This window comes from Etheostoma cragini, chromosome 12, assembly GCF_013103735.1.
Source record: "Etheostoma cragini isolate CJK2018 chromosome 12, CSU_Ecrag_1.0, whole genome shotgun sequence".
NCBI classification, from domain to species: Eukaryota; Metazoa; Chordata; class Actinopteri; order Perciformes; family Percidae; genus Etheostoma; species Etheostoma cragini.
This window is the reverse complement of record NC_048418.1, coordinates 14,864,775-14,888,416: the sequence shown is the minus strand read 5'-3', so window position 1 is coordinate 14,888,416 and position 23,642 is coordinate 14,864,775. Positions and strand designations below refer to the sequence as shown.

At 39.5% G+C, this 23,642-nt stretch overlaps 1 long non-coding RNA gene across 1 annotated transcript in view; it reads left to right on the top strand.

Annotated features, from left to right (window-relative positions):
* Positions 1–460: 460 nt before the first annotated feature.
* LOC117954416 overlaps positions 461–23,642 on the top strand; it is a 305,368-nt gene continuing 282,186 nt past the window's right edge. The window contains exon 1 of the long non-coding RNA XR_004658818.1: positions 461–522. This is a non-coding gene — a long non-coding RNA (uncharacterized LOC117954416). The remainder of the gene's footprint in view (positions 523–23,642) is intronic.

The window sequence follows — 23,642 nt, the reverse complement described above, 5'->3', positions numbered from 1 at the left end:
GGGAACTGAGATAGCGGTGCTGACAAGCTCACCCAATGATCAGAAAAGGAAATGCTGCTCTCAATGACCTTACTGTTACCCTCAACAACGGCACATAAGTCTCCTCTTTCTGATACCGGTCTGGGTCTGAAACATCCAATTCAGTCCCATCCCAGGAACTAGCCTTCCTCTCATTTCCTGTCTGCACAACAGCCGTCGCCTGTTTAAATTACGCCCCAGTGCCTCCCGAGTTCCCCTGCACATAGCTACACTCTCTCATGCTCTCTCTCTCCTTCTCTCTTCATCCCTATTGGCTTCAGCTGCCTCCCAAGCCATGTTTTTCTAGAAAGACCACAAGACGCTATAGTACAGATTGCAGGTCGATGCCTTGCAAGCTCCAGAGAGCTCCAGAGAACAGCTGATAAAAACAAATAGATTGTTTTTTTACGTGAAAATGGCAAAAAGTTTTAAAGGAATAGTTTGAGTACTTGCAACTCTCATGTCTGTGCAGTAAATAGAAAGCTACAGCCAGATGCAGGTTAAGTTAGCTTAGCTTAGCACAGAGACTAAAAACAGCTAGCCTGGATCTGTCGGAAGAGATCAAATCAACACACCAGGCCAATTTAAAGGTCTCTTATTAACCAACACCTGTTACATCTGGTTGCTATGATAACAGATTAAGTAAAAAGGCCGGTCTCTGGCCCATGCTTTGGATAAAGGGAAGACTCAAGCAGAATAGATGCTCAGCGCCTCATCACGCTGCTGCCGTTTATAGCATAGTCTAAACATGTGGCACTCCCACAGCAAATTAATAATCCTCTAACACTTGGCAGGAATGCAAATAAGCTTATGTCAAACAAGCACCACTGGTTTCATAAGATGAATGAAAAATAAATTGTAATGAATAATCTAATGAATAATATGCATAATGCCTACTGGCTGTGGCTCACTCACTGGTCAGGCATGGGAGGTGAACAGTTGCCAACAACATCAGCTTTGCACATTTGAAGTTTCAAATGGCAACAAGGCGTAACTGTGTGAACTTGAATTTGAACCCAAGATCCCAGAAAATGTGACATACATCCAGCAGGCCCAGATGAGTGCTTGTTCTTGTGACAAACTACAAGCAGTTGGTTAGTAAGTCAGAGTTAATTTATACATCCATAACTGAAATCCTCTCCTCTGTCGGACCTGGTCCAGCCAACCTCCCCTGAAAACCTTATTAAAATATCATTACTGAAAGCTTTTTGTGCAGCTATTGTCTCAGTGAGTTGACCCTCAGCAGAAACACTAGATAAACAAGGTGAACCGTATGAAAACTAATCAACAATGTGGCTATAAAAAGGTCAATTTTGTAAAGTGTGAAGAGATACTGGTGAAAACACAACGTACTCATTACCTCCATTTTTTTACCGCAGAGGTCCCTGAGCACAGATGTTGTCACACAATTTCACTACACACATGCTGCAGCCTCTATGAGATGGACATTGTTACTTTAACAAGGAATGATGTGGCTTTTAATGAAAGTACGAGAGTTCCTTAAGCCCAGACTATGTGGCTAATTCCCAGGAAGGCAGTTAAAAGTGAATTTATTGAACTCGTTTACATTTCAATGCTTGTTCCAGAGAAATCAGGGAATTATAAACCACGGGTCTATTTTTCCCCTCTCTGAGTATGCATAAATGTGGAGAAAAATGCAGCCAGTGTTTTACGTCTCCCCCATTGCTCTGACTGCACTCTCTGGACACTGAGGTGGGGGCGGGGGGTCTCTTTTTTTCTCTACACATCTAGCCTCTGTAGTAATCCCGCACACACATACACGTTTGAGACATATTTTGCTGCATAACAATCATTTTAGACTCAACAATACAGTACCTCCTCTGCTGCCTTGCTAAACCATATACAATTATAATTTGCAGAACAAACCATGTAAAGTTTATGTCTGAACGTCATGATATTTTGTGTAACCAGTATATTCAATGTGGATTTATGTGCATATGTGTATATATACATGCCTCCACAAATTGTTATACGTGCATACACGCTCAAGTAAAACGGAGGTGGAGGTGGACTTTTAGATGGATGGTGTTGTGTGGGATATTCCAGTTTAGTCTCCAAATAGAACCAGCACATTAGTCAGACAGCAGATAGGCAGCTTTCCCGACACAACACTTGCCAGAGACCCACCCTGGTCAAGACAAGTTTGTGGGTCCTCTTTGTCAAACCACCCACTGGCTGTGGCTCACTCACTGGTCAGGCAGGGTCAAGTTGCCGTTGCCAACAATATCAGCTTTGCACATTTGAAGCCTTGTACGGCAGCAAGGGGGAATTTGTGCAAACTTTGACATCCTACATCCAACTTGACCAAAAATATAGCACTTCCTTCACTCAAAAAATCCTAATGGAAGCAACCATTATGTTTCTCATCACAACATAAGTGGGAGAAAAAATGATTGTTAGTATTATTGAACGTAATTTCTAAGAAATGCAGGCTTGAATGTTAAAAGCTGTTTTGCAAATGTAATCAAGGCAGCATTATGTTTCCTCAACAATATTTCAGAAACTGAAAACCACGTGTACATGAATGTGATTTTTAGGTGAGGATTGCTTTAAAATCCTTTTACTGCACCACAATCAGTACAGCGTAAAACTAAATAGGAATTGTCTGCGGCCCAGAACTTAAAAGCAGAGTAAAAACTCTATCATCATCATAAGTTAGATTTACCCAGGGTGTAATATTCTATATAATTGTGGTGAGATGACTGTCATATGGGAATTGCTCTGTATATTGTTGCCTCTACAAAGACAACAAAAATTCAATTTCTAAAACCCTAACATATTATTACTGTTGGTGAGCAGTGTCTCTATGAAGACTTATGCTAGTAATGCAGGTATGTTTTACCACAGAGAACAGACCTGACATGGTGGCCAGTAAAATCAAAAGTACAACAACCCCTGTTGGGTTTCATGGTCACATTTGACATCAATCACTGACGTCCAGGGTCAGCAGTGCGATTTTGTCCACAGGACTCCTCTGATCACTCCTTTACACTCCTAAGCCAAACAGGCCTGTATATCAATACTTCACTGGGAGGGCACTTACTGGACATGAGGTCGTTATTGCCGGAAGAAAAAAAAACATCTTTGTGCAGTAATACCGCTGGAGGTCTCTTTAACAGCAGTCCTCAGTCTATGAGCAGCAAAAGGGGAAAACCTGCACATGGGCTTTTCTTTTTCTAGAGAAAGAAAGAAAATTGTGTTGACTTTGGAGTCTCCCTTGTTTCTCTTCATCACAGGAGTGATGGGTCCAGTGACTTTTATTGGGCATGCGGCTGACATTTTGATTTCTGCAGTGTACTTTTGACTTTGATGTCAACCACTGCAATTTTGCCTGCATAAAAGGTTGTGACACGTCACGGTGGTATGTGCAATATTTACTGTATTTCCTTCACTTTACCGTACTCTCTGTCCCTAAAGATCACTTAGGTGTGAGAGATTAGAATGGATTTTCTCAATCACTTAAGCTCCTGAATCCACACACACACATTGTGCAGCACTGTGTTCACACCCCATCTTGTCTTCCACCATCCTTGACCTCCTGGGTTATGTGGTCCATGAAGTACTTTCTGAATTCTTTCAGTGGTTTAGTACACATTGCCTGCAGTTAAGCTCTGAAATGCATGAAAAGTACACGGGGAATTCCCGGCATGCATTGTGAGAGTGTATGTACTGTATCTAGATCACCAAACTTGAACTTCAAATTGTAAGTCAGACTGTGAAATGTAAAATGTCACATAGTAAAGTATCATAAAAATCACTACAGTTTGTGATTTATATGCAGGATTAATTCTGATTTGACACATCATCCTCTGGTGCCAAAATTCTGAAGCCAAACCATGCCCATGTGTTTTTGTTTTTCCCTTCTTGCGCATGTGAAAGACCATTTGGAAGCAATTTTTTTTTGTTAATATGAGTATTATTTTAATTGTAGTAATTATAGGTTAAACTGTTCGACCACTCGCAAGGTGCTCACCAGCTTTAGACAAGAGGACAACTTGACTCCTTCCAGTCCATTTCTCCTCTCCTTTACTACTTGTTTTCCCCTGGAAATCAAAGTAAGCGTTTTCCATATTAGAGTAACTTTATTACTGTGCTATTTTAAAACTAAAATGAACTTTTGCACCTGTAATGATCCTGTGAGTGTGTTTTGTCTAAAGTTTTACATTTATTGTCTCACGTTTGGACTTGTTTTGTTGAAACATAGCTTTAACATGTATTGTGCTGTGACAAATCTCCATTTGATTGGGAGAAGAGAAAGTTTTTGGAGTTCAACTGTTTGCTGCCTAACCTTTTCACTGATTTATCTTTCTGTGACCCCTGATTCTTTAGTAGTTCAGCATAGCAAGTCTGGTCAAATTTAACATTCAGTGGACCTTAGTGGTGGGTGGTACATATTCTTGTTAAAACTCAATTATGTAAAAGACTTGCCTGTTTAAAGTGAGCTTGAAAAAAATAATCTTTTTGCATAAAAAATAGTCTCCTTTTTTTTGTTTGTCCTTGCTACCAGATAGCTGCATGAAATTAGAAGCAAATACTTTATCTGCTTAAACCAGCCCTGGAGGCTCATGAAGCCCTTTAAAGTAGAATTTTCAAGAAAATAGTTTATGTAAACTGTATTAGGTTTTTTGTGAGAAAGTGAAAGTGGTAATTGTCCACATTCCAACTGTTTCAACACATAAACTATGGGACCATCAAGCCGTGAACAACCCAGCTGCTAGCAATTTGTGTAGCAGATAATAATCAGGCTACATGCAAAGCAGCGTTTCTCTGTCAGGCATTAAGGCTGTGGCCCATGCTGTAAGGGATTTGAGACATTTAAAGGAATGGTTGGTTTAGTTTAAATAACCTTGGACAAGAGGAAAAACTAGACCTCCTCTGGCCACATTAACAATCTCACTCCGAGAGCAATCCGATCATTTATTAAGATGAACCAGAGCATGAGGATACTCATACTGTAGTCTACACAAAGAACACATGTGGCATATCACGTATTATACAGTCAATTTTAAGAGGCCAGCAGTAAACATTAATAACACATTCCAGTTTTAGAAATGATCTGCAACCAATAAACAAGCTTGTTAGAGGCTTTTTATAGAACTGCTTGTTTGTCAGCTCTTATTTAATAGACAATGTGGTGGATTACTTTAAAGAAACAAAAGCAGTTACATATGGGCAGCACACGATTTATCACGGAGAGACACATTTACAAAAGCCATGTGTAAACAGGACAATAACATAAACACGTCTAATGACAGGTTCTCAAAAGAAGCTATGGCAAGAATTTGTCTTCACCACGTCTTCACAATGTGCAGACACGGGCAGCAACTGCAGTGTCCTCCTCTGTGATTTATGTCCATGCGCACCGGCCCCTACTCAGCACAGGGTCACCTCACGAACAGCTGGGCAAGATATTTGATTGGTTGTCAAGCAGGACCCGGAGACTGTATTGGATGTCTTTTCATTGGTGTTCTATTCTTACATGAATTATCTAGTTTCGTTTGGGTCAGTTGGCTTCTCCAGAAATGCCCTCAGCCGTCAGACTGGTCAAATGTTTCCACAAAGTATTTATATTTCTTCAGAGAAGCTCCTCAAAATAAAGCTGATAGAGTCACTACCGGTTGAGTGAGGGTAGATGAGGTAAGGTAACAAATGCTAATAATGATAGACTACAACTCATTAGAACCTACTTATTATTGTTATTGTCATTATTATTAAACCATAAAACATTTTCAAATCACAAATATGACTACACAAATAGGTCTGTATGAAGTTTTTCGTCATTCAACCTGTTTTAGCAAATTGAGGTTCTTGAGTAGCAACCAGCACCATCTGATACAGAGGGAGATGTATCGGGTCAACAGAGCTGCCAACAATCCGGATTTTCTCCCCTCCGCTCTGGCGCTGCCCAAACAGGTGCTGCTTCAGTCAGAGAGATTAGGTGATCAGTGTCCTCAGATTCTGTCCCACTTGGAATGTGGAACATGCAGAGGAGGACAGGCCTCTCTCGGCTTCCTGAGGGGAGGTTAAGGTAAGGTGGGCAGCTGGATGAAAGCGTGAGGGTCACAGACTTTAACACCATATTTTGAGACTAGGATTGAGAAATAGAGTTATTTAATTGACCGAGAAGTAAAGTGAAAACCAAATAAAACGAATTGGCAACTATTCAGGTAATTGATTCATTGTTTCAAACCATTGATTTACCATTGATCAGACAAAAAAAGGTGGCATGCAAACAATAATCAAGCAAATGTGAGTAGGTCACATGATCAAGCACCACTTACTCTGATTCAACATGACATTGGACTGCTCCTTTCCAAATTGAATGTTACATGTCCAAGAGGAGATTTTGTCTTTTGTTTTTTCCAGTTAATGGTTTTCTCTGTTGGCAATCCTCCCAAAAAAGACAACGTTGTAGCCTGGCAATTTGGGGATATTATGACTGTGACCATGACCATAAAAGTCTCCTTACCTTATCAAAATAGTCATTTTAACCCAAATAATGCCTCATTCATAGTTTATTTGCAATTTCCACAATCACCATAATCTAAAGAAAGCATTTTTTTAATAATGCCTCTCATGGCAGGATGACGTATAGGTTAAGGAAAGATCATGGTTTGATTTAGAATAATAGCTTTGTTAATGTGCGATAAAGATTATGGTTACTAAATTGCAGGTTAAATTCAGGATACAATTTCTGGTGTCCTGCATGAAGTTCTCACGCAGTACACATACACACACACCACCCCATCCTCCCAGGTGTACTGACCTGTTGGTTGATGAAGCAGATTAGTACGGAAATTTATTTAAGTGTGGGGTATTCTGGTGTTTAGTAAAGAGTTAAAGTCTGTCAGAGGGATTGAGCGGAGAGAGTACATTGAGGGTACTAACGGGTCCTGTGGAGATGAGGTTGCGTAAAGGAAGGTCACACATGCTTTGTGTCCCCCAGGGAGTCATGCGGGACGAGACAAGAGTGGTGCCTGCGTCTGAGGTGCAGCTCCTGGGCGCCACACAGATGAGCTCATGAAACGCTATGCTGTCCGCATGGCCGGGGGTGGGGCGTGGAGGGTGAGAGGAGAGGGCATCCCTGCCATCAATCACCCAGGGTGGGGCTGGGACCCACAGCTCCCAGATCAGACAGACGGGCAGGAGGAACATGGGGCAAAGGCCACATGAAAGGCATTGAGTGTCCCCCTCTCAACATGAGAGGGTGGGGATGGAGTCAAAGGACAGAGGCTGAGGGGATAACAACCAGGAGGTGTGGTGCCAAGTAACTGGAGAGGTGTAGCTAAGCGTGGAGACAATGTGAGGAGTCAGGACAGGGGCAGGGGAGGGACACTTCTGAGGGAGATTGGCCTGTGAAACTTGAAGACAGAGGCAAAGATGGAAAAAGACAGATATTGTCAGAAGGCCGGCTCTCGACTTAAAGCTTAGTCCATGAACCTTTGGTCACATGTTGCGTGGCTTGGATAAGAATGATTTCTATTTCTTAAATATGCCCATGCTTGCTCAGAGCCAGCAGTCAGTCAACAATAATTTCAGGACCCCGTTACATGTTGGCAGGAGTGGGATCCACCCCTACGTGTTGGCTGGAGTTACAGACTCCGGGTGAAATGGTGTTGACAGACAGGCAGCAGACACACCAGGTACCAGTCAGAGTCCATCAAGACGCAGCTCTGGAAATTCATTCAAATACAGACAATCTTTACAATGTGGAGAGTGAATGTTCATATTACTGTGAGCGTGAGCATTCACTATTGTAGAATTCTCAAAAACTTTCACAAAGAATGATATGATATGCAATTTGTTTCAGGATTTTGAAATTACAAATAAATAAGACTGTATAATATTACATTTCTTTCACAAAATGTCTGGCGCTACGTTAAAACTATCACTAATCACCCGTAAACAATCGAACAATTCTATAAAAAAAAAATGACATGCATGATCGACTCAACCATGCAGTGCTACCAACTGAGTGGAATACTTCATTTGGGTTAGGGGGTTAGGGTTAGTTCATTGGCTGAAAAAAACGAGGAATGGTTGTAATAAACAATATATTAAACTATTTAATTTTAATTTAAACACTTTTAAAGACAATACCTTCTATACAAATAATACTGTCTATCAAATATATAAAATAATGAATACATTCACACGTACCGTCTTTACTTGTAAGAAAATACTCATGACCTGGTACTTTTTTAAATTGTGACTTAAGAGAAGATTTGGCCATGAGAAAATCACAACTCTGTAAAGTTAAATGCACATTTCTTACTAATCTCAGGTCAAATTTCAGTATGCATACTTTTATTTACAAGCAAGCATTTCAAAAAATACAGTGTTAGTCACTCCCCTTATTACATGTAGATTTGTTGTCTTGGCAAAAATGGTATGGTAACCCTTGCACGCTTTTTTAGAGGGAGCACCTGTGACGCATAAATCTGTAACAAACTCCCAGACTAGTATGTTACATTTCTAATAAGCGTCACCAAACAGGGAGGGGGGTAAGTGAAAAAGAATGGCTACTGTACGGGTTTGTAATGAGAGCCAGCTGTGGCTGGCCATGTGGGCTCTGTGCCGGGAGCACGTTGTTGAAAGAATTGGGCCAGGGAGAAGCTGGCAGGCACATCATAAATTCTGCTTGTTGTGTATGGTTGCTTTTTTGCGGAGGCTTGAAACAGGCAAATTGTCTTTTCATTAGTGAGAGATCCTTCCTGAGCAGGCAGCACATGATTTGACAAAGCGATTTCTTTAAGCACACACGCTGTGTACAGAAGAGAGCAAAAGCTCACATTACCTCAAAGCTACATGTATTATGCAGCTTTGTCCACCTGATCTTTTTTTCTTTTGACAGTGACAACCTTTGACTGGGAACCTTACACTTACTGGTATGGTATTGAACAACAAAAATGTGCATTGGAAGTTGAACGGAATAAAACCACCACAGAATTAAACTGGTTGAAGTATATTACATCTGAGTCCTGTTGCCTTTTTGTTCTGACTCAACAAGCTGCCATGCATACACGAGAAAGCAACAGGACAGAACCAGAGCCCCAACGATAATTCTGGGAAATGTTGTTGCATTTTACAGTGCTAAACCTTCCCCAAAAGAATCTGTCTGTGTCCTCTGCTTAAATAATTAAAGCAGCATGAGTCTGGAATAAACCATGCAGTCCGACATTTTCTTCTTCTCTCTCAGCGTCACATGAAAACATGTGAAACTGAGTGTAGGCATGAAAAAGAGAAGCAAAAAAACATTCTTGTCTGAACAATCACTGTAAGCACTACATCATGTTTATTAACGGTACTAAATCAGAGTCTGTGCCGTAGAGGGCAGCTACAATACTCCTGAGGAGCCTCCAAAATGACTCTGCCTGGGTGAGCATAACATTGTACATTTGGAGTGTGTAATAGGAGGGCTGGGACTTTTAAAGACAGCAATCTTTTCTATTTCCCTCCTTTCACCTTTTATTCCTCCTTTGTGTCTAGCTAAGTCAAAACCATGCTCATTTTAGGTGGAAAGGTGAAAAGATATAAATAGCCAAAGCATTTTTGTTGTTCAATCTGTCTTACTTCTGTCCAATTTCCCTTAGGATAGTGCATTTTTTATACTTTTATCATGAGAAAACTGGGGTTCCCCACATTGAGCAAAATCCAGAGGTTTAAAACTGCAACTCCTCTAAACCGGCTACCTCCACAACAAGTATCTTGTTGCCTTCCTCTTCTCTCTCATCCACAGCTGTAGCCTTCCAGGGCCCCCCACTCTCTATGTGGGCCAGGGGCTGCGCCCAGGACCCAGGAAGCCACGAAGAAGCCGGTTAAAACACAAGTGAGGGAAATTTTATGATGGTAATTTTTGACTTAAAAATAGCTTTTCTCGTCCAGGCTGAGAAAGTGCCAGTGATATTAACTACAGTGTATCAGTCATTGATTTTAATCCGATCTGAAAATAAATTCTGTTCAGTAAATCTTTCATAAATGTTCATGAACATTCACGCCAGTCAATTGTTTTTTACCACTGACTCGTTTAAACTGAATTGAAAACAATACCCCCAAAATCCCTGTTGTTACCATGACAGTCCTGAACTGAAGCCTTCAGTTTATAGGCATGTTGCATTTGTGACTTATAAACAAAACTCTTAAAGTTCCAATCTATTTTCGCAAACACGCCCTCTCAGCACAGCACTTTCTCTTCACTATTAAAACATCCTGTTATATCTGTTGGCAGCCAACGGTGTAGATGTTTCCTGGTATAACCTACTGTGATTGAGTCCCTCCATCCAGCAAGAGGTTCCTGGATCCTTTCATCCGCAACCAGGACAAGAAACGTCTGCACCACATCAACTAACAACGTGGGGTTTTGCATGCCGCCATTTATTTAAAATTTCAATCAAGTAAATAAAAAGAAACGTGGTCGCTGCATGGATTTAACTCTGCCTTCTTGTGTTGACTCAGCTCGCTTGGAACCTTGACCGAGGTGGTACCAAAGGATTTACCAGGCACACTCCACAACTTTTCTCAATGGATAACTAACAAAGAGATAGTCAAACCTTACAATGCATGTAGAAAAACAACATAAGGTTGCTAAGTTATTGGATCATGTACTGTTGTTAACAACATTTACAAAATTAAAGAGCATGGATTTAATAGCAGAGCTAAATGAATGAATACGATACTTTTGGGGCTAAAAAATATGAATCATAAATTGCAGTAAAACCTTTTAAGTACTATGTGTATGACTCAGCAATGAGTAGGCAAAGGCTAATTTAAGGACAACAAGCTTGTTTGTCTTTGGTTATACTGTAACAGCAAGTGGGGAAATATGGTGAGATTTGTATCTCAAATACCTGCCTTCCTGTTATCTTTGTGATATCCAGGTGCACCTGCTCTTTCCTCTCTGGATGAAGAATTGTCTTAAGGCAGTAATGGTTTTTATTTTAGGTTTAGTGACAATGTTGTAGGAATATGTTTTGAATAGTCTTATTGCACTGAATGCTTCAACGTACTTTTCCAATTTATTAGAAAGCTCTAAGATTTGGTTGTTTGGTGCCAAAAACCCAAATTCTGAGATCTGTGTGGTGAAGGGTACCTTGGTGTGAAAATGGGCAGTTTTTAAGTGTCTACAGATTCAGTTCAGTGCCTTCTTTACGCTTATAACACTGGTCAACTGCTTACAGAAAACAACTTCAGTGAAAAATTCCTCAGGTTGCGAAAGGTACAAATTGCACACAAACTGTCCAACATGATCACACAAAACATCATACAAACTACATCATACGAAGCACGCCTCGGCTTTTACAACAGAGGTGCAGGAAGGTGAAAGGTGCAAAGGAGATAGGGAGATAGGGCGAAGCAAGGGCCGTCTAGTAAGGCCTCCAGGCCGAGGGATGCTGAGTACTCTTCACCCGGGCAAAGGTTCACTCCGATCATCTGGGCCAATCTGTTCCAGACGTGGTAAATGACACATTATTGGATCCAGACCTGACAACGGCTTTGTGTATATTACATTACCAGACACCAGGCTCACTTAAGCTTCATTACCTACATCCCTCCTCCCCCCCAAGAAAGGGAAAAGGAGGGTGAGAGAAGAAGAGAAAGGGCAACGTAGCTCTTGCACCAATCTGTGCACAGAGGGTGTTTTTTTCCCCCGGCCAATGCCAGTTCGTCATCACACAGCTTTCTTTCTCCTTCTCTTCTCCTCCTCTTTTAGTCTCCTTGCTTTCTGCGCTGGGAACCCGTTAAATATAACAACACCAGAATCCACCCTGGAACACCCAAGACGATTCTGCCCGCAGGGATTTTTGGGGAGATATTAGAAACACACCATAGAGGTCACCCCACCCTCCTCTCTTCCCACACTGATGGAACTAACGTGGGTTGATTTCAGAGTTACGATGTTGCATGGATGCAGGAGATGTTTTTAGTCAGGCTTGCTGGTGATACTGAGTCAACGCATTGACAGTTGTGAGCAACTACAAGTAATTACTATTTTTGAAAAAGGCATGTTTATGACTAATTGGTGGACAAAACCCTTACATCTGCCCTCTAATTAAAGATGGAATTAAAGCACTCAAGACTGTGAAGCTACTGCAGCAGCAACACTCAGAATAGCATCTTTACTACAGCATGTTATAGTGGGAGGTTTCCTGTGGCTTGGACGCCTCACCTTGGGATATGTGCCATGAGCAGTTGGTGGATTTGGCAAAACCTTCCTTTATTTGGATGACATACACACGAACACCCATACCGCAAATATCTGGCAGGGATCACTTACTGAAGTTTCCATGCTTCACTTTTAAAACTGCAGACAGGTGTGTGTGTCTTCAAAGTGAGCATATGTAGGAGTGTATGTATATGCTTGTAGGCTATATGACACTACTCAGGTATACATTCCACAGTGCAGTCCGCAGGCTCAGATTACTTATTTAACATGTGGGCATTGGGCTAAAATCTAAACATGTTATCCAAGACAGATGCAATGGCACATAAAATTGTTTTGTGGATCAGGGTCCCACCTGTTACCTTAGCACTTCTACCATCAAGTGATGCTCTACAGCCTACAGAATAGCTCTCTTTAACACACAGACCACTAGACCCTTGTGTCTTCCACCCACAGAGACTGTAATCACTTAAATGGATCTATTTTCCGAACAGCAAGAATTTGAATGACCGTCACCTTCCTCGGTTTCTCTGTCGTATCACCTGCCAGGGTCCAAGGACAGGGGACGCAGCAACAGAAGTCAGACTAAAGATATTCCTCCAGGAATGATAACTGAAATGTGCACTCACAAGCGTCAGTAAAGATATATGTGCCTCAAGGATTACTGTTACAGTAAGAGGCCCACAGCTGTAGCTTCCTCAGTAGCCATAGAGAGGTCGAGAAACCACATTATATACGGTTTGCCATATGTAACATGAAATAATAACAGCTGCACCATGTAGGACCTCAAAAAGGATGATGTTTTTATTATTTTTTGTTTCTACGTCACTTTGGTTCACATAGTTTTTTATGTGATAACTGGGTATTAGGCAGAATACAGAAAGCAAAGAATAATCTTACTGTAAATAGTGTAGTATGGAGACATTCACTTCTTTCCCACAAATATAAGGGAGTCACATACACATTTAGTATGAGATGCCTTTCAGCGCAAAAAAATACTTGGAGTATGTTGACCTATCAATATCCACTATATCATTCGTCACTTTCTACGTGACCTCACTTATTTCTGTTTTCGTCCTCCTGTCATTCATCGTTCTGCTTTCTTGTTTGTTTAAACTCTGTCCATTACAACCCACTGGTTACAGGGGTCACTTTGATGCCAACAACTGTGAATACTTAAGTTTGCAACTTTGTTAACATTATTGAAGAAAGAAATTTGGCAGACATTTTTCCCCCCTTACTACAAAAAAGGGAATCTCAGGCTTTCTTTTAGTTAAATCTTAATATTACTTACATTAAGCCTTGTAATTTAATATTGGGATAATGTTGCCTTGTATGAAATAAAATATAAAAAGTAATATATTGATCATGTTAATGATGCCACACCTACAGTAAAATATATTTGTTTCTTCAACAATGACCATATTTAAATGTGTGCGCAGACATTAAAAGTAAGAAATATGTCTGTTAGTCTGCCTTTTACACGTATGTCGGTGTCTGACATTATATGGGAGTGTGTGTTTGTGTGTGTGTGTCTGTGTGTGTGTGTGTGTGCGTGTGCGTGCGTGCGTGCATGCGTGTGTTCATGCGTGTGTGTGTGCATGCATGTGTTTGTGAGGTTAGATGGTCATGGAAGGCAGCTCAAGCTACACTGTTCCAGCTCATTAGCTGTGATTAATCGGCATGCAAGCTTTCCCATGGTCCCCTTCGCCTGGTGGAGACGGAGCTCACCTTAGAGGGCACGGGGAGTCCAGGCATCTACACCCCCCCCCCTTGTTAACACTCTGAGAAGAGTAAAATGTAATGTATACAAGTCATTCTTACATGTGGCAGACATTTTTTTGTATTTGCTTGCATTTGCAATGCTTCAGTGGATGTGTAGAGATTTTAAAAGTCAGGTAGTCTACTTTTAATCAATGATCATACATACTGTATATCCAGATGTACCAATATTTGCATATTTGAACCAAAAGTTTAATAAAAATGTTTTCACAACATGTGAATTATATGGTCTTGTAGTGTCAATGTTCTTTAGGTAAAAATAAAACTACAATTAAAGTTTATCATTGTTTTAATCTTTAATTTGAGCATATGTTGTAAACATGCAATTCTAATAAGCTGTGCATATTTTAATTTGAGCTGATTTAATTTTTTAAGGCGCATGGACCTTAAAAGGCATTAATGCAAGACATAAAAAAACACAACGCAATTCAAAAAAAATATATCACATTTATATTTCATATTATTTCCCTGAAACCCTTTCAATGCAGTTTCCAACCAAAACTATATAATAAAAAAAATTAAACAAAAATGTTACAGGTTACAACAAATACAATGTAACTTTAGTTGCGAAGGGAACCTACCTGAGGAATTTTGTTTCTAAATATCTGACACCGCACGAGCTCCACTGATAAAAAAAAAGAAAAAGATCCTGCTTTGTTCACACACAAATATACATTGATGTAGGTCTACTCAATTAAGACATAATAAAAGACTTTGTTTTTTTCACTTATTGAGGAAATATGCTCACTAATCCACTGATATAAGAACCATCTGTGTAAATTAATGCCCGCAGAGGATGGACACTCGCTAGCTGCTGTGTACTGTATCTGCTGTGTGTGGCAGTAAGAAGACTGTGATGAGCGTGCAGTGATTGGCTCAAAACTTTCAAAGGGGACATGTCTCATTTTCTTTCTGCCCCTTGTACTTCTCCCTAAAATAAATAAGTCTTGTTTCTGTTGGGTCCCTTGCCGCCCACACACACACTCACTGATGTAACTGGGTTTATTCTCACATGTGTAAGTGGGGGAGTCACATGTTTTATCTTGATTCTCTAGATATAAAGCACTCACATTTTAATGTGTCACACATACTCACAGAAGGCAATGACCCTTTAAAGGTAAGGAAAAAGTTAATTTGTTGTTAATATTGTCATCTTCAGGATCATAAGCTATGTCAAGAAGCAAGGTTTTCTTCATAGTTTTTATTATTCTAAACCTGTTGCTCTGGAGTTATAAAATCAGTTATGAAATAAAATTAACCCATACATATTATGAAATATTCATTTATCATAGTAGGATTTGATTAACTTGTTAAAACAGGTTAAGTTCACAAAGAAACATGCATCTAAATACATAACAAAATTATTTAAAAACAGAAAATCTTTGGAAAAAAAAATCTTTTTTTAAAGTCATTGATGTGTGAAATTTAAACCTCGGACAACTCTTCTAAATAAGATCTACATTTTAACTGAAAGTTGTTACTGACCACACATGCCCAGAAGGAGCACATGCTGAACCTTGTTTCACTTTTGTTTAAATCCACTGTTCCAAGATAATTCAGACACAAATATGCTTAAAGCTGCAGAGGTTTCTTAATTTCCTGTGTGGGCCACACACAACTACACAGATCTTTTGGCTGCACCCTGCACTCTGAAACTAAGACGCAGAATCCGTTGTCATTATTTCACTGTAAAAATAGTTTTCAGTGAAGGGCTTTGTCTCCCACTTATGAAAAGTTAATAAAATAATTAATGGAATAATGTAATGCCTGTTCCTCCGTGCCCAGCAATCTTCTGATTAACTGGATGTTTCCCACACTCACGAAGGAATACAATGCCATAAGCCTATTTTTTTCAAGCATGAATGACACATAAGTGATATTAAAACTATATTAGAATAAAACTATTTCAGCATCCAATAAATGAATACTGTATTTGTAGACATTGTATTCTCTAATGCATCAATGTTGACTTATTAAAAAGTAACAGATGACAAAACCTCTTTTGTCATTCATTCCAAATTATACTAGAAAGACACGGGTTGGCAACCCTTTCACATACACTGCCCATATTTGTTGTGGTTTTATTCTATGGATGAGTGAATGATCAGCATATATTATTCTTTCTAAACACCTGGTTGTGTGAAGAGGTCCACATTTTCTGATTTGAGACTATTAGTCAGCAATCAATCAGTGCACAGTCCCGGTCAACGTGCTGAAACCCATCTCACAGGACGGACCCGGTTGCCCAATAAATGCAAAGAACGTGCTGAGAAGAGAAAAGCAGAGCAGCAGGAGAGAGGCCAAGAACCTGGAATTAAACGGGGGCCACCTGATCCACGCCAGCAGAATCCCAGCCAGCCAAACAGAGTGCTCATTGTCTGTGGCAGACACCACTGAGCTCTGCTCTTTGTCGCCCCCCTCCCACCTCCACACACACACACTGTCCTTCACTACTGCTAGCTCCGCGGTAGAATTACTCAGCTTATTGTAGTTAAAGTGTATTGCAAGTGCCGGGACTTTCTATCTTCCATTATTTTTAGGATTTAGGAACAGCATTTTTAAGGTTCATAATAGCATGAAAAAGTTGTTTTATCCGTTTGGTAGAAAATACAAATAAAGGACGTGATCCTTCCAGTGAAGTTAAAACTGAAAAACCCATATTTCAAAGGCTTACCTTTGACTGTGACAGTCTTCTGGTTTAAAATGTATAGGTCATCCTTTAATTCCCTCACACAATAACATCAACACACATTAACACACAATAACAAAGACTAGATAAATACATGATGACACACACTTACCCCAACCAACAAGCACCCACCCACACACACATGGGGAACGGGAGTCAGCAGGCAGCAGTGACTGCTGAATAATTCAGAAGTGGAAATGCATGATTGATGTGGGGCGTTTCATTTCCACACCTTTAAAAGGTCCCTTTCAGCTCTGGCACCAAACAGGCCAAGTGGTCTTTGCAGTTCAAAGCCTGGCATGGATCTGGCCTTCCTAGTCAGGCTCTCTGGGACAAGACTGTCTTTATTCTGTGGCAGGGGCACCAGTGGTTGTGGTTGGGATTCCACACCTGTGTTTGCTCCTTACCCAATAATTGAGAACTGCATGCTATTTTGAGCCCAGAGCACAAAGTACTTCACTCATGCAGAATTTGGGGTAAAGAATCTTGGCTCCCAGTTTGATGTGGCTGGAAAAAAAATTGTGGATAAGCCCGGAAGAGTGCAGAAATACTCAAGAACATGCCAGTTTCAAAGACAAATGATGTACAAGATCTACATATAATGCAGTACATATAGCTCAATTGTGACTGATCTGTTACTGACAGCTTTGACAATATTATAAAAATGATGTCTTTATAATTATATACATATATATATATATATATATATATATATATATATATATATATATATATATATATATATATATATATATATATATATATATATATATATATACTTTACTATACTATATTACATATAGTACATAGTACATATATTATATATATCTTTACATTATATATCTTTCTTGAAGTAAAACACTTTAATACATGTAAAGCAAAAATAAATGGCCCATATCTGATAGTGTAGTTTAACGTTATGTTACACAGCAACTGCCTTGTTATGTGCAGGCAGGCAGCCAGCCCAGGAAGGTCTATTTCAGTGTGTAGATTTTTATTTATAATGAACTTCTCTTGTGGTGAGCTAGTGTTTAAACCACCAATCAAATGTTATCAGCTGAACATTAGTTTTATATTATGCAAAAACTAATAAGTATCTACAGCTATAACAAAAATGAAGTGGCATAACAATTATAGTATTTTAAACATAGTGGACTAGAAGATGCAACAAAAGAGAATGTAAACTGACTCAGTGCAGAATTACAGAATGTAATCTTCCAATGGAGTATAACGGGGGAATATGAAAATGCATAGACAGTCTTAAGAAGCTGACTAAGTAAGGAAAAAGGTCTGCGAGTGTGAGCCAACTCACTGTTATTGAGCTAAGTCAGTTTAGTGGAGGGTCTGTCCAAGTGCAAAGAGAACTCCAAGTCAAAACAAACACTCACTTTGGCTTCTGGTGGGACGGCACGCTCACTTTTTCACACAATTCTCCAGAACAGCTTAATTCATAGTCACCAAAACTATAGGTGGTCATGAAACTCATCACAACAAAATGTTCCAGATGTAATTTAATTTTCACAAAAATGTCCGTACATTTTATTTATTTATTTTAGAAAGTGACAGAGATAGATTTAGACTTGTGTTTCGTGTTTGGTGACAGCTCTGCACTGCTAGTTCATAATGATATTGATGGGAAGGGTTGAAAATGTCAAAAACATTCCTCAGTTGTCAAGGACCCTTGCCCTAGTTAAACCTGAAGATACATTGTTACCAACCAGGAGAATCCAAATGTGACCCATTTTTATTTAAAATGTTAACTGGCTGTCCAAGCTGCCTGGGTAATTTATTACCAAGAGACAGGAATTTTGACAAATCATTCAGCTCAGCAAACTCAGCTGTGGCAAAGTTCAGCAATTAGGCTCCCATGTAAAGACAGTGTACTCCTCTGCATCGGGTGTGTTGGATTTATGTGCAATCTCGAGCTAGCGGGCAGGTTCAAAGCCCTGCTTAGGGGAGCTGGAGGTTGACACATGGGGAATTTCACAAATATGGTGGAACACACACATCTCGCAGTAAATCTGACCAGAGAATAGTGGTCTTTTGGGGAAAGGAGGTGGTCAGCGAGGGGAGAGAGGTGGAGTGTTGAGTGAAGGCATAGCTAAATAATCAACCCGGGATGGGGGTCAACTGTTTTCAAGTCATCTGTGATATTAAAGAGACAGAAGAAAGGAGAAGAAAGCAGGATGACAGTGATTTTTCACAGCCTGATTGCAAAATGACATGATTCCCAACAGCTTCTTGAGCTTTAAAAGCCACTTTAAAATAATGTAGCTCATACATGTTGCATTTCTACATCCAGTCAGCCAAGCCTAAACCCTCTGTCAATAGTTAGCTTTCTTTTAATGAGGTGATTTCATGCTACTGTCTGACCATGATGGCCAATGAGTAGCCTCTTGGTCAGTGTCACAGTGAGTGTCCCTGAGATTAGCTCCGGGTAAATCTTTACACACTGATTGAAGACTGTTTGGCATAATATCTGAAAATAAACACACTCAAATGTTTCTAAATATTACACAAAAGAAAGATGCTTTTGGTTTCCACTTCAGCAAAACTATTAATGTCATGATGAACTCAGAATCACATGGTTACACAGCCCACTTTGCTTGTGAATAAATATGCCAAAAAAACATGCCATAGCCATACATCCTCAAAACATTTGAAGTAAATAAACAGTTTTTAAACAGATGTCATTCTCAAACATATGTTCATTCTGATTTCTAGGCTTTAACTCTTCATAAGAAATTAATTCAATGTTATGGGTTGTCATGGCTGATTACAGTCAAAATAGTAGTCAACAATTTCTTTGCAAAGACGTCATGAGTCAGCTATTAATACAGAATTTCAAAGTCCAACATGATGTCAAGGCTTAACTGTTTAATAAATTGTGCAATAAGTGAGTTTTTTACTGTCCCATTGCACTAAATGACCACAACAAAGTGTACCTGCAGATGTTTCATAGGGCTGTAAGATCAATACAGTGAGCCATCCAGCACTTTGCCAAGTGTTGATATTTTTGGCTTTGAAAACTCACTTTTCATTCTGTCTTGTATAAAACTCACACTCAAACCTGTTCATATTTCAAGTGAGGCAATCCTGATGAAGAGCAGAGTTGTTTGAATATCTGCAGAGTCTCAATCCAATATTTAGATTTTTCTAATATTACTTAAATGCACTGTGCAGACGTCAATTGTAGAATGAGTCAAACTGGTCAAATGCAGCTGAGATACCACGTTTGATCATTTTGATTTATTTTTAATACAACTTAAGTATATCACAGATGGTTGTAAAGATATTAATAAAAGACATCCCACAGAATAAAAGCCATTGTCAATAATTTTTGGATCATTTTGATTTATTTTTAATGCAACTTAAGTAAATCACAGATGGTTTTTAAGAAGACATCCCACAGAATAAAAGCCATTGTCAATAGTGTCTTCAGTGCAGACATTGTTTCTGTGACCTGTTGAACTCATTTTTATTCCTGCAAGGGCATATTTTAAGATGGCAGCTGTCATAAAGGGAGCAAACTGCACTGTGATCATTGTAAGGGATCAACATTCAATTGGATCTAATTTGGATCATTTGAAATATGCTTTGATCAGCTCTGGCTCTCTTCCAGCAAGTCTGCTTACGGCATCATAAGTTTTCACAGCACAGAAATGGAGAATGGGACTGTAAACAAGCATCAAGCATTACAGGACATTTTATTCTCATGCCAGCAACCAAACATAGAAACAGTATTGTGCAGTATTTCATAAGGAACATCCAGTATTGCAACTCTGTGACAGAATTAGTGGAATTACAGTAATACAAGTTGTGTTAAACCTATTGTTCTTTTCAATGGATCAAAAACGAATGTGAATGTGAAGTATTTCATGGGCTGAGGAAGTAGCTCCTTCCCCAAATTCATTCATTCACACACTGTTAGACCATCTGCACCCTAGTGGTTACTAACAGTGGCACAGTGTACAGCTGATAAACTGAACCTGGATCAATCATTCAACAACCCTATGCAACAACATGGCACTGTTAAAGTGAACCCCTTTCAATTACATTTGATCAGTAGATGTATGTTTCTGTTTGTTGGGATTACAGTCTCCGTTCAGCCTTGTGTTTTGTCCTAAAATCTTAACAGCCAGTAAAGTCAGAGCACAAACAGGCAGGTGAAACACGGGTTCACTCTCTGGTTCCTGGCTCTGCAACCATGCAGGGTTTTGTGTTGTGGACTGAAGTATTTTCAGAGAGTGACCTCTTGTTATCCCTTCTCCACTAATGAAGACCAGACTCTCAGTAGTGGTGTGTGTGTGTGTGTGTGTGTGTGTGTGTGTGTGTGTGTGTGTGTGTGTGTGTGTGCGTGTGTGTGTAGGTGTATGTGAACATGTCACACACGAAACGCATACTGCAATGTATTAATACTTAATTTTCTCTTTAATGCAAATTTAAGTTTGGTTTATTATGATTTACATCTTTTGGTTTAATAATGTTTCTATGACTAGCTAAGAAAACAATAGCACCTACAAAAGTTTCATCAACAGAAAATCCTGATGAAGCTACTACACCAAATTACAAATATCTGCTCGGTAACAGAGTAAAAAAAAGATTTCTACTTTTACTACTAAAACTTGAAAGAAAAACATAATTGCTCTGCCAAAAAGTGGGTTTGAGGTATCTTTTTTAAAGGTTTGAAATTTTACTAAGGACATTAAAATGTAAATCCTTTTTTTTAATGCCGACAAAGTTTGCCTGTTTCCACATAAGTGTATTTTTATGTTTTCATTTGTTTGCATGTGATAGTAGCAGCACGTATTGACTCTTATCACCTTTTAGTAGCAGGTAGTTGTTAAAGGCAGTTGACAAGCATTAAAGCCTTCACACATTAAATGTTTATTCCAGCTAAGTACCCAGAGGGGTGGTGGGCGCTTGATGGTAATCATGTTCCGGCTGCTGTTGATGAACGGCATCTGTCGGCAGACTTTAAGGCTGGAGATACTGCCAAAAGTCTCTGAAAAAGGAAGAAGGGAAGGTGAATATAGAAGGGAGAAAAAAAAACTTCCAGTATTAATAACGCAGTCCCCTCCGATTTGATTGAAAGCACTAGTTTACTAGTTTCCCCTAGTAGTTTCCCCCCTCAACGTGTTCTACAAGTGTAGACAAATGTTTATATCTGAATGTTAAGTGTATAAAAATGACCTCCCATGTGAAACTGCAACTCGAGCAGTTACAACACTTGAAAACAATTAACTGCTCGAGTCAATATCAAAGACATGCAGAAGCGCCGCATCACATCCTCTGAGCTTCATATACCCACTTTAATTCACGGTGTTGTCTTTGATGCATAACAACTGTCAGCAGTGTGTCTTTTACAGAAACTGTGGCTTTGTGTCCATAGGGTGTAATAGGGGGCTTTGCCTGCACTGCACTGCAACTTCATCATCAGTTAAAGCCGGTGCTGCAGGGCTGCAAGGTTTTGACGTTGATTTGCTAATAGCCACTTGATTGTGCCTGTAATTGCACTTTTCTTTGGAAACTGTGTGGGACTTTGACCCATAACACACAACATACTGCCAATGCTCCAAGTAGAAAGATAATCTAAATTTAGATAGGATGGCATCCAGATGACATGTGGAAAAAAAGTTCATGGGAACTTTGATGAAAAACAGAAGATATGCTTCTGCAAATCCCCTAATCATTTACATCTATAAAAATGTGGACTCAGTCACACACACAAATCACAGCATGGTCAGTGCTGTAATCCCTGGCTTTAGAATGATGTCACATGTGTTTGTCCTGCTTCTTTATCCCCTTCAGGACATGAACAGAGGGGTCAGGACACACACTCATGTCTGCTACATCTTTACAACCAATGTGCAAATCATGGGAGTCGACGTCAGCCATCATTTACTTGTCAGGGGTGGAAACAAAATAGATGAGAAATGAAGTGCTGAGACTGGCCTGACCTTGCGGATGATTGCCGCCTAAATAGCTGGGACTGAAATTGGCCATTTTACACCCTGGCAGCTGCCCAAGACACAATTTGTCCCAATGTGGAGGACAAGATGGCCTGGGTAGCACACCACATTTAATACCAGTTTCCTGGGAACTCTCATATCCCCATCTGTATAGAATCGTGAGTAGAATAAAAAATACATTTATATATATATATATATATATATATATATATATATATATATATATATATATATGCAACGTCTCTCTAGTATACTGTTCTAAAAACAGACATGCGATATGTATAGTGTACATTCAGTTGTAATGCATAACATTTAGGTTGGAATTCTTAGAACATATTACATTTTAACATTTGTCTTTGTCTTTGTCTTTTTAATGAATTGTGTTCTCCTCCCAGAAGGTTGCAGTATGTTGTTTTTTTTATAGAAAGAGTTAGGGAGTTACAGAGTATGATTTCTGGTGGCACAATAATAGTAGCAGTCCTAATTGCCCTTAGAGTACATGATTCTGGCAAAGAAGAGACAAAGTTAAGGGAGTTAGGTGCAGCTTTCTTGTCTGTGGCCAATGTGTAACTTGTCTATGTACCAGCTCATTTGTGATGTGTTTTATGAATACTAACAGCACATGGACAAGGTGGCCAGAAACAGGAAGAAACACCACATTTTACTGGAAAAACTAAAGTTTGCGTGGCATTGCTGCCAAGCGTACATTAAGTAGGAATCTACTGCCAACCGCTGGTTAGCTTAGCACAAAGACTGAAAACAGAGGGAAACAGCTAGCCCGCCTCTTTCCAAAATGAACAAAATCCTCCAATAGTACCAGGCCCTCTAAAGCTCACGAATTAACACATTATATACTGTTTGTTTAGAAAAGAAAAAGTAGACAGAGCCAGCTGATTCCCCTTACCATGCTGAATTAAGGTAACCAGAACCTCATAATCCCACACATGAGAGTGTTATTGATCTTCTCATTAAGCATGGAAGTGAATAATCATATTTCGAA